At 34.3% G+C, this 14,276-nt stretch overlaps 1 protein-coding gene across 11 annotated transcripts in view; it reads right to left on the reverse strand.

The window, feature by feature from the left end:
• VPS13B (vacuolar protein sorting 13 homolog B) overlaps positions 1 to 14,276 on the reverse strand; it is a 627,764-nt gene that overhangs the window by 423,281 nt on the left and 190,207 nt on the right. The window lies entirely within an intron of this gene.

Consider the following 14,276-nt stretch of genomic DNA (forward strand, 5'->3'; position numbering starts at 1 on the left):
AATATGCCTCAAACTAAAACACGGGGTTTAGACCTCTCAAAAAATGCCAAGAGACTGAAAATTTCACCCAGTACGTTTCACATAAAACTGGCAAGATACCTCTTTATAAGCAGAAAAGTCCTATAATCCAGAAACAGCCATACTAAATGAAAACTTAGAATTCATCCTGAGCTAAACTTCTCAAAAAAGGGTACTTACTCTTAAGACATAGGCAATGGTAAGCCAAGAAGTACTCAAAGTGACAAAATAAGCAGAGTTAAGACTTAACTGAAGAGCAATCTAACCTATCAGTGAAATAAAACAGCAATGGTAGTAACTCTTTTGCAGTAACCTACTGCCCCACCCAACAATACCACTGCACTGGGTTATTTTGGACTTTCTCACCATCCTTCAAAGGCTGCGTATTACCTAAAAATTACCACTTGGTTTACTTATCAGAATGCTACAATTCCTCTCCAAGGCTGCATCTCTCTCTGGGGTTTATATTTGGTTAGAAGCATGAGCACTGCTCTTAAATTTCCTGAGATTGAACTCTTTTATCCTAACTGACTACCTACAGCTTGACCCTGGGTAATTAGCCTCTATGTATCATGGTTTTCTCACCTGTTGGGGGAAGAGGGGTGGAGAGAGAAAGAAGAAGAAGGGCGAGGAAAGGAAGAAAAGGAGAAAGGGAAAAAAGGAAAAAGAAGAAGAGTTATACCTCACAGGACAGTTATGACCTTTATATAATCTAATATATAGAAAGAGCATGGGATGGTCTCTGGCACACGAAACTGCTCAATAGTAACTACTTGTGTTATTCAAAAAGGAACTGAATCAATTTTGAACAATTTAACTTCGAGATTTTTCAAGTTCTTTTTCAACTCTTACAAGTAATATCTTGGTTTGCCAAATTATCAAATTCCATTTCCATTTTGAGCAAAATTAGTTTTACAAACTAATTTGTTTTTAACCAATTGGGTAGAGAGAAATTCTGCCTTATTCCAAATTATTTAAGTTTTTTATAAACTATTTACTTACTCAACAACTAGAAACATTCACATAACAGAGAACACACTGTCTTAGCTCTCATGAAGCTTAGAAGCTAGCTGGAAACAAGATACATATCTGAAGTATTAAATGTGAATTAACACCAGTTTATTTACTCAGTATATATACTGAGTACCTGTTGTAAATGCCAGGGAACATATAAGCCTTTTCAAAAGACATATAAGTCTTTTATGGTTCCTCATCTGAGCCAAAAAAGAGGGAAAATTATTTGACTCATTATCTTCTCAATTCTTCCAGGTATGGAAAACACAGATGCACAGGATAGAAGGGAATCCAGTAGAGAATAGATGAGAAGGAAGAATGATGAATAAGATTTTTTTTCTCTCAATAAACTAGTGGCAAAGATAAAAAAGTAACGAATCATTAAGGTACAACTATGGGCGCATGGAAGAACAGCCACCCAAAGCCATTTCCTATGAGCAACAAATAAATAATTTAACGAGGGGGAAAAAATCCAAAGAAAGAAAATGTCATTTTCTTAGAAATAATAAAAACCTTGAAAAGAATGCATAGTATAAATATTTGGAAGGTAGACAACAGAGGGATAATATAAAAAGTATTGTAGGAATTGACAGGCACCTGTTTAAAGACTCTCCCAGGAAATTGGCTCATACTTGAAAGTTGATACACTTACCTGTGTCCTACCAAAAGTGATCTTTTCACTACATGGAACTAACGTCTTGATTAGGTCTTTGTCAATCATGTAAAATAATGCTCCTGAGAGAACTAAATCATAGCTCTCCCCTGAGATACCAGATTTATGTTGATTGAGATTGTAACCTAAACCATACATACACATAGGTTAGAACTACTCTGCTAAGATTGCTCTTAGTAATAAATTCTACAAAACTGCTTTTGAGAACTAAAGTGTCAATACCTTTTAGCCTAGAAGGTAATATTTTGAAGAACAAATGAAACATAAAATTAAACTGGCTTGTTGCAATATGTTAGGTAATATATGAACAGTTGGAAAGGTTGAAACATTTGGATTTCATCTGACAGACAAATGGGAATCACTGTGGGTTTTCAAGTGATAATATCAATGGACAGTTTATACAGAATGAATGAAGGAAGGCAAAATTAGCAAGAGAACATTTAAGTGATCCAACTACTCTGTGATTAACGCTGCCAATCTAGTTTAAAGTATGGGAAGTAAGAATAAAAAGCAAGGGATAAATTTAAAAGAATCATAAAGAAAAAAAAAAACTTTAAGACCTGTTAACTGAATAAGCAATAAAGCAGAATATAGATTAAATTATGCCTTTTTAGAATAACAATACTAGTTTACATGTTCAGGACCTAAATGAAAAGTGAGGATGGTTAATACAACTGTTTCAGATTTTATCTAAAAAATATTTTAATAGCTTATCCAGTGGAGGGAGAAAGCCTTTAATTAAAAGTATCAAAATACAACAAAACAACTATTTTAAGAACTATTTATAATCTCTGCAACTAAAGATAATCCTACAAAATGGATTATATTATAGGAACAAATCTCAGAAATTCCCCTCAACCTGTAAATAATCATTTCTCTTCTTTAGAATAAAAGACTCAAGGTAATCTATATATACCCTTTCATCACGTTAAGTTTTGATCATAAAAACTTTGAAAATATATTTTAAAACTAATCATCTGTAAATTTTTAGTAGCTAAATATGAGAATTTAAGACTTTCTTATGAGCAGAACCCTTTTCTCAAACAAAATCTTACACAGTAGTTCAACAAATTAATCAGTAAAAAGTAGAGTTGCTTTTATGGAATCTAGAAATAAAGGTCCAGAGCCTTACCCAACGGCAACTCTAAGAAACTTTGGGCTCTGCAGAGCAGTTTTTAAATTAAATTAAATGGAAAAGAGAAAATTATATATTGCTTTGTCCAGTGGGATAAAATCTGCACAACTAACACTAAAATTAAATTAGTTACCTTATTGACAGATTGAGGTATACAAGTGAAACAGACAGTACTCGAAAGCTGAATGGAATTAAAAGGCTACTATTTGGTTAGAGGAAATAGGTACTCAATAATTATTTACTTCAACAGCTTGAGAAAGTGAAAATTATCATGAGAGATTGCACTTGCTTAATTTTAATTTCTTTCCCATGTTCGTACCACTGCTTGGCTTCTAAGCCTAAATTTCAGAAAGAGTTTGATCAACTGCTGAGTTAAAAAGATCTCCTACTGCTTTTATCTTTCAGTTAAGCTACTGTTGACAAAGACCTCCCCCAAGAATCACGGAGTATGAACTATAGGATTGCTCATGTCTGGTTACTTGTATCCCAGCCTGCATTCATTACTTCACCCCATTAACATTCCACGCTGGGAGTCCTTTGCCAGTTTTATGAGGCGAAACCACAAAATGTCAGGTTAACAAAATCCTCACATAGCAATTTCACCTTAAAATACTGCCTGTCAAGGACTTGCTTCCAAGATATCTAATAAATCACTAACTCTATAAAGGAGGTTGCAAGTCAAATAAAGGCAAAATTTGCATCAGAGTACAATAAAGATTAATCAGAACACAACCTGATTATTTAGAACCACAACCTTTGGGGAAAATAGAGTAGAGCAGTATGATTTCAAACATACCTAGTAACCTATCTTAGTTTTTAATTGTTCTTATAGTTAAACAGATATACTTATCTATCACAATCATTCCCATTCAGATACCGGATTTGAGACAGTTTGATAGACAGCAGAGAGCTTTGGAGACATGAACATACTGGTTCAATTCCTGGTTCTGCCACTTATTAACTAGGTGTCTTTGAGATAGTTAATATCCTCCCTAAACCTGTTTTCTCCATGTAAAAGTGAAGCAAATAATTCTTCCATTATTGGGCTATTCTGATTTTAAAAATATGTCAGACAAAAGCACCAAGCATAGTGCCTGGTAACAGTAATGTTAATAAATGTTCACTGTGGGTAAGAATAGTAAATGTTCAATAGTTGTTAGTTTTCCTCTCTCTACCCTTTGTAGAAATGAAAACTGCCAACATTAGTTAGAGTTACTGTTGAAACTCTCTACACTCTCTGAGACCATAACTAAGAAATCTAATCTCTGCATGTACAGTCATGGAGTCAAGAAAGTTAGGGTAATTATGAAAGGGATAAAAGTGTAAGGGACAGTTTTTGGCATACACGTATGTGAAAATACACCTACTAAACACATCTATTTTCCTTTGCTCAACAGGAATGAGAGAAAATAAACTGGCCAAGCCTGTGTACCCTGCCTCTAACTTGATGACCACCATCATTGCTAGTATTTGGCCCTCATGATAGTCATTAAACCATGTTGGATAACTATCCTCTAAGCAAGTACCTTTAAGTAGAATAGCCCAGGCTTGAATAAATCTTTACAATCTCTTGTTGACCATGCTACAGACCTTCCAAGGAATCTTCACAGTGGACTCTAACCACTCTTAGATTGCCAAAATGGACAGAAATTAATCCCAGTGAAACCCAAAAGCTATAGTCTATTCAGGGCTGCAGTTAGTTGACTAAGAGCTCCCTCAACATTTATTAGACAACTATTAAGTACCAGGCATTACAGCTTGCTTAGACCTGTCATCACAACCTGGAGAGGATGACCACTTTTTCAGGTCTGAAACTTTCTCTCCCAGAAAAATGGGTAGGAAAGGCAAGGAACCCAAACCAATAATACACACCTGTATAGTCTAGGGAACTGACACGAGAGCAAATCAAATTCACACTGTCTAACTCTAATTTCCCAAAAGAAAGTGATTCATACTCTGATTCTGTTCTATTTTTTTTTCTTAGTTCTTAACCTTTCTTTTATTTGGGGGGGGTGTGTTGTTCTATACTTTTTTTTTTAAATGATGTTCTGTGGCTCTCAGCCTGTTTGATTCTTTTTTAATAACTTAGTTTTACTTAATTTTATTTTTTGGTGGAGGGAGGAGGTAATAAGTTTACTTATTTATTTATTTATTTAGAGGTACTGGGGATTGAACCCAGGACCTCACGCATGCTAACCATGTGCTCTACCATTTGAACGACACCCTCCCTGCTATTCTTTCTGATAAAAATAATTTGGATTGGTCATGCTAATGACTCTTGTGACTAAATGTAGGGTACAGAGAATAACACATGTTAGAGTAAACTATCAATGAATTAAGGCAAAAATATTTACAAGCCATTGCTGTATAATTTCCATATGTCCTGGATACTAACCTAATCACTATTCCTCTTCTTCAAATCCATTCTAATTTCTTCAAATCCCTTTGTAAATGCAGATAACAAAACAGAACAGCGAAAGGAAACAACACAGGACTCCTGCAAAAGCTAAGCCTTTGCACATTTATGAGTCCCATTTCCAGTAAAATCTTTGACAATGATGTGTGGATTGTATTCATATTAAGTTCCCAATTCAATAGGTAAACGAGTATTCATGCTCTTAATCTCACAGGCAACACATGTCTATAAGAAAATTGGTTAATATTAATAATTCAGTTAAAATACTGTAATCACTTTTCACATTGGATTAATATGACCAAAAATCATAACCAATCCTCAAATTAAAAATTTACTTCTATTTTCCCCTTATGTTCTCTTAAGATATGGAGACTTTTTTAATATGCAAATTTACATTTGTACATCCAGCACAACATAAAGAGCAGACTTGTATCCCCAAAACCTCAGAAAATATTAGTGATCTAGTAAAGCCCTAAATCTAACAATTCAATTTGACCTTACTAACTGAATACATTTTAACAGAGCAAATGTACATTTCAGTGATGCATGAGATCTCAAGTACATCACAAAAAAAGGTGACTGTTTCACTCAACACTATTAGTAAAGAGCAGTCAATAACAAAGAGCTCTAAGGAAAGAACAAGGTCATATGAATAAAGACAAAGAAAGGAAACCAGTAACTGGGGCTCTCATCAGAATGATACAACTAAAGACGCACAAAGCCTTCGGACACAGGCAAATAGGCCCTGATTTTATTGTGTTCTCTCACACTTGAGAGCAGCCTGTTTGGCTTCCTACAATAATTACAATGCAGAAAGCAAAAGAGCCTTCCTGGGAATTTTACACTTTGAACAGCAACTCTAAGAACACAAAAGCTCCATCTTCTTTCTTGCATATATAAAAGAGATCTAAGAAGTCAAGAAACCCTCTGTGTTGCAAACAGACAGAAATGAGACTGAATAAAGTTAATTATTTATTATGGCTAAATCCTAATCCTCTGGATATCCCATGTCACATTTCTTATATGGTAGGAGTTAAATAAATGGCCCATAAACTTACTAAGCAAAAAAATGTTATTTGCAAGTGAAATGAAACTATAAATGCTATTCAAATGCAAATTTTAAATTAACCAATTCAGCACTGGAAATGAATAAAAAGTTTATCTGATACAAGTTTAATAATAGAACAGATTTTTTAAATTTTTTAACTTTTTTAGGAAAAGTCATTACCTAATATAATCATCCATCTTAATTATTTACGCAGATTCATAAAACTGTGCATAGAAGAATCTTCAGACTTTAAAATAACCTAAAACCATCTGAACCTTTATGCATTACAATCAGATAGGTTTTCAGTAGTTTTACAGAATGCTCCAGAATTAGACTTTGGTAATAGAGCCTGAAGCTGACACTAGTTACTCTTCTTGTGGAAGAGGCTGAATGTTTAAAGACAATTGGTCTTTAAACCATTCTTAAAACAAATGAATGCTAAACACTTTTTTAATTTTAAAAATTTCAGCAGTTATTGGCTCAGAACCAAACTTAAACTCTGAGCAATTAAAGGTTAAGAGTAAGCATATTAGCAAAAGTAGCAATGCCTGACCCAAAGGTGACCTGGAGGAATAAAAGGAAAAGAGAAAAATTTAGCTTTTCACACTGTAAATATCAAAGCAAGGTAACTGCTTTAAAAACTCATGTTCATAATAATCATCATATATTTAAGTGAGTTAAAACATTTATTTGCAGAAAACCTCAATACTTACAAGGTTCACAAGTCTGTAAAAATGTAGGGCATCACTTACAATTAAATGCTTCCTCTCTTAAAGTGGATGGCAATTTTTAAAAGAAGACTTGGGGTACCTTCCACATTTTCAAAGTAATTAGTATCATTACAATTGCCAGAAGTAACTATTCCATTTTAGTCTGTTAGTAAATGGTTTGAATTGACTAAGATGAAAGTTGAACAAATCAAATAACAAGACAAAGATAACAAATATTTACTGAGAAAATAAAATGCGTTGGCCATAATGACAGGAAGACGGGAAAAAAAAGAGTTGAAAAAGAAAACTAAATTATTGATGATGTATTTTAAACATCTGTGTAACAAAGATCAGCATTAACAAGAAACTAAAAGTACTCAGCCTTTTACCATAGTCCCCACTGACACTCTGACATTGGCAAAACAACATAATTAAGAAAATTTAGTATTCTGGGAAATGAACGTGCTTACTGGGGTAGACCCTTATCCTACAGGTCTCTTTCAAACAGAAAGCAAATCATCATATTTCTAATTTAATACACTCTTGGAAACTAGAGGACATAATCCCAGGGTGCTAGCATTCTCAGCTAAGATTCACAAGTTCCAAAACACAAGAGTAAAGACACAGATGATAGCCCCTGTACCTATTATAAGCAATCACTCCCACACATGCTTTTAATATTGGAACAGTGTAACACAGAAGAGTTAAATAATGAGTAAGCAAATATTTATTAAATACCTACCAGTATTAGAAAATAAAGAGGTGAATAGGAGAGAAAGAGTCCCATCTCATATGAATCACATTCCTAAAACATATTATATTTTATCCACCTAACAACTGTTAAGATATTCTCCCAGTTTTCCAGAAAGGAAACTGAGACTAAGGAAGGTTAATTGATTTGTCTAAAGTCACAGTCAACAACAAGTCTGTAAGGAGAAGAAAATTGAAATCAAATCCAAGACTGTGACTCCTGCCAGTAGCCTGTACTCACTATCCTACAGCCAGTAGATGCTATATAAGTGTTGTACTATCCATTACGAGTATCTCTGGAAATTAATGTTTCTGGTTGTCACAATGATTAGGAGATGTTACCCGACATTAGATACCAATCAAGAATGTTCAAAGTTGTTCAATGCTCAGAACAGTCCCTTACATAAGAATGGTTCTGCATCCTACACAATTTTCAAATATCCTGACAGTTCATGTGAGGGAAAATCTATTTATAATTACTTGAATCTAGACTCTAACTCCAATTTACATTTAAACACATAGTGGTTTCCATACTCACTTTTAATAAACCTGAAAGTTTCAGAAATTTATCTATCAGAAGAAAAATTATCAATCACTGAGAAATGACCAAGAGGTGTTTATCATTTCAGAAAATAACTTCACTCATGGCTATTCCATTTGAGTACCTGTACTGCTAATTTATCAAACATGCAGGCAGGTAAGATTTATAACTGTGTTGATATAACACATGCGGCAGATTAAATGACTTACCTGAGCACTTCTTCATGTCTTCTAGTCTACTTACAGTCTAAATATTGAATAAATCGCTTTCCTCTTATTTATCCCTTACTACAACTATGGCATTATCAATGGCAAATCAATGGCAAACTATGGCAAATCAATATTGATTTCTCCATAAGTTATCAGCTTAAAACATACATTAACTATAAATTGTATATCAAGATAATAAAGAGCTATCAGAAAATACATGCTATAGAAAATAGCACTGAGAACCACGTGGTTCTAACTGTGATATTAACTAGGCTATATTCTTGGCCTTAAAATAACACAGTTGGAACCATCCCAATGATAAGATTCAACTCTACTCTTGAAAAATTTCATAAAAGATACTCTCAATGGCAGGACATTTTTTATAATGAACTAAAGTTCCTTATTCTATAATTTAAATGTTTATTCTTTTCTCTGTCCTAAGACATCTACTGTGCAAGACAAGAATAGGTCAAATAAAAGAAACAAGTAGAGGCTGTATTTTATCACTGGAATTTATCAGTCTCACTATTACTTACCATATGTCCCAGTTAAGTTTTCAATGAATGTCTAGTCATAGAATGATAATTAACTCCATAGCATTCCTACTCAGTATCAGTGTGCTCATGAACTGAACAATCCAATACATCAACCATTTTATAAATGCTTTTAACTCACAATAGTTTTTTGATAGAGTATATAGACTCAAATATTATTCACACCCAATATGAAATTTCACAAAAAGAATTCTCAATTTGCAGAGGTAGTAAATTATAGCAGGCACACAATAGCACTGTCTAAATATCTGAGTTTAAAAACTAAAGTAAAGGTTTAAAATGCTAACTGTGAATTAAAGTTTTCCAAGGATCCTATAACTTTCCTACCACAAAATACAATAGTTGTTTGGAGATAGACACGTATCTATAGAAAGCAAGTATCCTCTACTAGCTTATGGACTTCACATTACATTCTGGTGCATACACCTAAATTCTTGACAAAACTTTAAAAGAATGAGTTGAATAATTTTTGCCCCATTTCAAATCCTTATTAATAGTGAATCCTCTAATAACTCTCACCTCAAAAATAAGACTAAGATGCCACTAGTTATATAATAATTGTATGGTTCAGCATCTCTAGACCTTTTACTAAATATCAGGTCAAGAGCTGCTCCTAAATGACTGCACAAGATACAGCACTATGTTGCATTACCAGATTTGGGACAGTGTTCAAAGAGGTCTCTCTTATAAATACGGTAGGCAATACAGCAGATGAATTCATTACCACTTTGAGCCACAAAAAGTGACACTAAAAAGTCCACTCCATGCCACCTCTGAAGTAGCTCCAAGGCCATGGACCATTTTCTGCTGCCTATATGCAGTTGATTTTGGCTACATCATGGCCCCTGCATATCATCACAGCTAAGACATTATTAATTCTCAAGATTCAGCATTATTTAATGTGTCATTAAAAAAGAAAAAAATTTTCAAAACAGTCTAAGAGGAAAGTCCTGCATAAAGCTGACACATGAAATCTGCCAGTGTAATGGGAAATAAGAAAAAAAGCCATCAAGCAGAAAGGTAAGTTGTTTGACTTAAGCTTCACATTGGGTAGAGAGACAAATACAAATCTTAGGGAATCTGAACCATAAGCAGATATTCACTTAGATTTGCAGTCTGAATCCACACTACCAATGAAGACCAAAAAATTCTCACGCAGACAATCTAACTTGTGGTAGTCTCAAGTTGCAGTGCCACCAGATGAGCAGCAGAGGCCAACACATAACCTCTCTGGCAGACCTTGACCTCAACTCAGGCCATGAGCAATTGTGAGGTATCACTGACTCAATTTCAGAGATGCTAAAATATGAAAAGCTGCAAAATGAAAATCAATGAAATAGCATATAGATGCTTTCAGAATTAACAAAAACAAATGAAATCATACTTAGGGAACAGAACAAAGGGATTCAGTATCTCAATACTCAGGGATTTTTCAAAGAAAAAAAAAATACAAAGTTCTAGCTAGGGAATTATACTTTCTTGTTCATAAACTGGAAGCACCTCTTTCTTAAGGAGTATTTACAGTAAGAAGAGAAGTCTCAAATTTTTCTTTGTTTTTACATGTATCAGTAAAATTACGTAACTACGTAAGATACAGAGCCCAAGGATAGCAATTTCTAACAGTTTTTAAAAGAGTCAGACTAGGTGAAAAGTTAATATTTTAAAATACAATTCAAAGGAAATTTAAAGCTTAATTTCATTATCTCTGAAGTCAAATGAATATACACATCTATAGACATATGGATGTATATATATACACACATATATATAAAGATAGAGAAGACATATAGGGAACCCTGAATTACTGCCATCCTTTACCAAAGAAGATTGAAGACGACAGGTGAAATTTTGTGTGCCTCTAATGTTAACCAGATTTAGATTCACAATTTTATCACAGTACTGAATCCATTATTATCAATTTGACAGATCCATCAAGGCATGTACTTTTACTCATGTACTAACACTTGTTTAATTGAGTTAATTAATCACAGCCTAACCAAAATAGCTCAAACAGACCTCACACAGCATTCAAAGTGTAGCTTGAAATCTAACCCACCCTCCCTTTTCTTTAAACTGGCGTGGGGATGAAGTCAATAAATTGTCAATTAATAACATACTTGCTTTGATGAGTCTTCAGTAATTTACTGTCATCCCACTTCATAAATTTTTTTAGTAAAAGTTGTGGGATTTCAAGAAAGATACCTCTTCCATGGGAAAACTCAGTTTAAGAGTTTTCTGCTGCCAATAAACCAATAAGACAAACTAGCTGATAATCCTCCCACACTACACCGTGTAGATATAAGCACTCAACCAGTGAAAGTTTAATTTGTTCCGCCATTGGCACAGAAAACCAGTCAAATTTATTTACTAAATAGATCTGAACATCAGTCTCTAGCTTTCTGCTACAGCCAAGTTGAACCAGGTTATTCACAGGCAAAAATAATACATAGTTTTGAACCTAGGAGTGTCAATACAATAAAAATAATTTTTTCTCACTACCAGAGCCAAGGTGCTCCATTATATTTATATGCTGTATCGATTTCTAATGGAAATTAAGTGGTATCCACATCCAGTCTCCCCCCAAACAGCATTTTCTCCTAACTTAAAAGTTAGATATCGCTCAACAATTATGAAGACATGCCAACCCCTGTCACCGTGGCCCTTCTGGCACTCTAGATACCACTTTTACCTCTTGGCCACAAAGTCCTGACCTGCGCCTGGTCAGAGACTTAGCCTCCTGCCACTCTCAGAGAAAACTCCCTGACATATATTTATCCTATTTACACAGTTCTCTGACCTCTTATCCTGTGAACGACAGATTCCTGTCTTCATGTCCTCCAAGGACTAGTCCTCCTAACCAATCTGCAAAATTCCCTTAAATCAACTCAGTGAACCCACTTCACATTTATTACAATGAATATGCAAAACAAGGAGGGAAATGTATATTTCCAGTCATCTGATAAAACAAAAATAAACAACATTCATAAAATTAAAAGTTAAGAATTAAGAAGACTGATGCTGTAAACAGGTTAAGTGAGAGGCACCTTCTGACAATGACTAATACTAACAAAAAAGAAGACAGGACCAAGTAGTGATTGCCACAGTGATAAGAGGAAGAAACTAACAGAATGACTAACATCAAATGGGCAAAAGTTTGAATTTCAGTCCATTTTCTTATTTTTGCCTCTTGAGAATAATTAATGGCAGTTAATTCTCATTATCTTCCATTAAAGGTAGGTTTACCATGTATGTAGCTGTTACCAAAGATTTTGTTCTCGTTCAAAACCATTTATTAATTCAACAAACTTTTACTGAACACCAACCATCTGCTTAAAACTAAATATTAAGCATTCACAGGTAAATAAAATAATCCTTGTATTTGAGCTATTATAATTTAGTGGAAAATGCTGACAAATATTAATCATCATAATTTTTATAAATGGTTTAATAAAATATTCATAAGAGGTTACAGAATGCAACAGGAGTAGAAACCATGAGGGGCACCTAACTTGCCTCGGACGGAAATTTGCATATTAATTTTCAGTGGAAGTTAATGCTTCAGCTGAGTAGATTAAAGTAGAGAGGAGACATGCAGAAAGCTTCCCATGCACTTGAAATTTGTATCCACAAATGAGAACAGTATGTGAGAACAGCACGTTCCTGGGGTTAAAAACAGTTCCACGTAATGTGGTGTACATATGAAAACACTATCTGATACAAGGATAGAGTTGTATATCTGGCTAAGAAGCCTGACCTTTATGCAGAAAGAAATGAGAGAGCCTTCAACACACTGATTGTCCACTGTGTGTTGGGTGCCCCTAAGGAAACACAACTGTCACCTAGATTTGGGTGACGTGGCAATCAACATGTTAAAGCCTATTTTAAAAGGAAGTAAAAGGATTAGATTTGTCTTACACAGAAGTTTCATAGGAAGATCTTAGAATCTTGTGACTGCTCAAACAGGAAAGATGGGAAATGAGGGAAGGAAAAAGTTTAGGACAATCCCTAGGTTTCCGATACTACCACCGTTCACTGATACAGAGAATACAGGTCAAGGTGCCGACTTGGAGTAAAATGGTGAATTTAACTTGGAAGCGCTGAGTCTAATGTGCCGGTGAATTATCCAAGAGAAATGTTCATGTATAACCAAAAATTCATCTGCTGCTCAGGGAAAATGCTGGTACTCCATATTATACGTTGGGAATAGCACAAATGTAACATTTTATCTTTACAGAACTGATTGGAATTATCCAATGTTGGGCATACAATATCAATTCATTTTACCCACTGGATACCATGCTTTATTCCATGAAAAAATAATGTTTTTTAAAAGTCAGATTTGCCAATAGCAAATACGAACTTAATTAAAATTTTCCTCCTTTCCTTATACCTGAATATCCTCTCACAGAAAAGACTATTTTATTTCTGTTTTGAGGGTTCTAGTCACAAACTTCTGCCACTATGATGGCTTCTAACATTTGTATGTACCAAATCTTACTCTGAATGCTTTGGTCACATGAATTCATTTAATCTTCGTGCCAACCCTATGAGATAGATATTATTATTATTCCCATTACCAATGAGAAAACAAAGTTACTGAAGACTCCAGACTCCAGAAACTTGCCCATGATCAGAGAGATAGTACATAATGAAGCCAGGAATCAGTCTGATTCAAAGCCCATGCTTTTAACTACTATACTACGTCATCTGTCATAAATGATACTTCTTTAATAGATTAGGATTATGTAAACATCAAAACTTATTCGGAAGCTATGAAGAATTATAGATAGAAATGAATAAGCAGATTTGAGTATAAACGGAAAAGCAGCTCTCCTTAGTGAGATACCTGTAGTATAAATTTCAGGCACTGAGCCACACCCGCACTGAGTAGGCACACCAAAGAAACAAGCACTTTAAAGCTGCATGGCATGGAGGGCTATGCCCAGAATTTCTACAGCTGCTTTGAAATCTTACTGCTACTGGAATTTTGCTTTTGGATTCACTGATCCTAGAATGCACCAGCCTTTAAAAATATTTGAAACACTCTTCATTTTTACCACCACCTCAATTCCTTTAATGGTGGTATCATTATACAGAAAACATAGCTAGTTATAAAGTTGAAGCACCATATGAATTATGGGTAAATCTGCACCGTATGAGAAATGTGTGACCACTGTCTCTATTATCAATTTTGCAAAATAATGATGC

Source organism: Camelus ferus, chromosome 25 (genome assembly GCF_009834535.1).
Source record: "Camelus ferus isolate YT-003-E chromosome 25, BCGSAC_Cfer_1.0, whole genome shotgun sequence".
NCBI lineage: Eukaryota > Metazoa > Chordata > Mammalia > Artiodactyla > Camelidae > Camelus > Camelus ferus.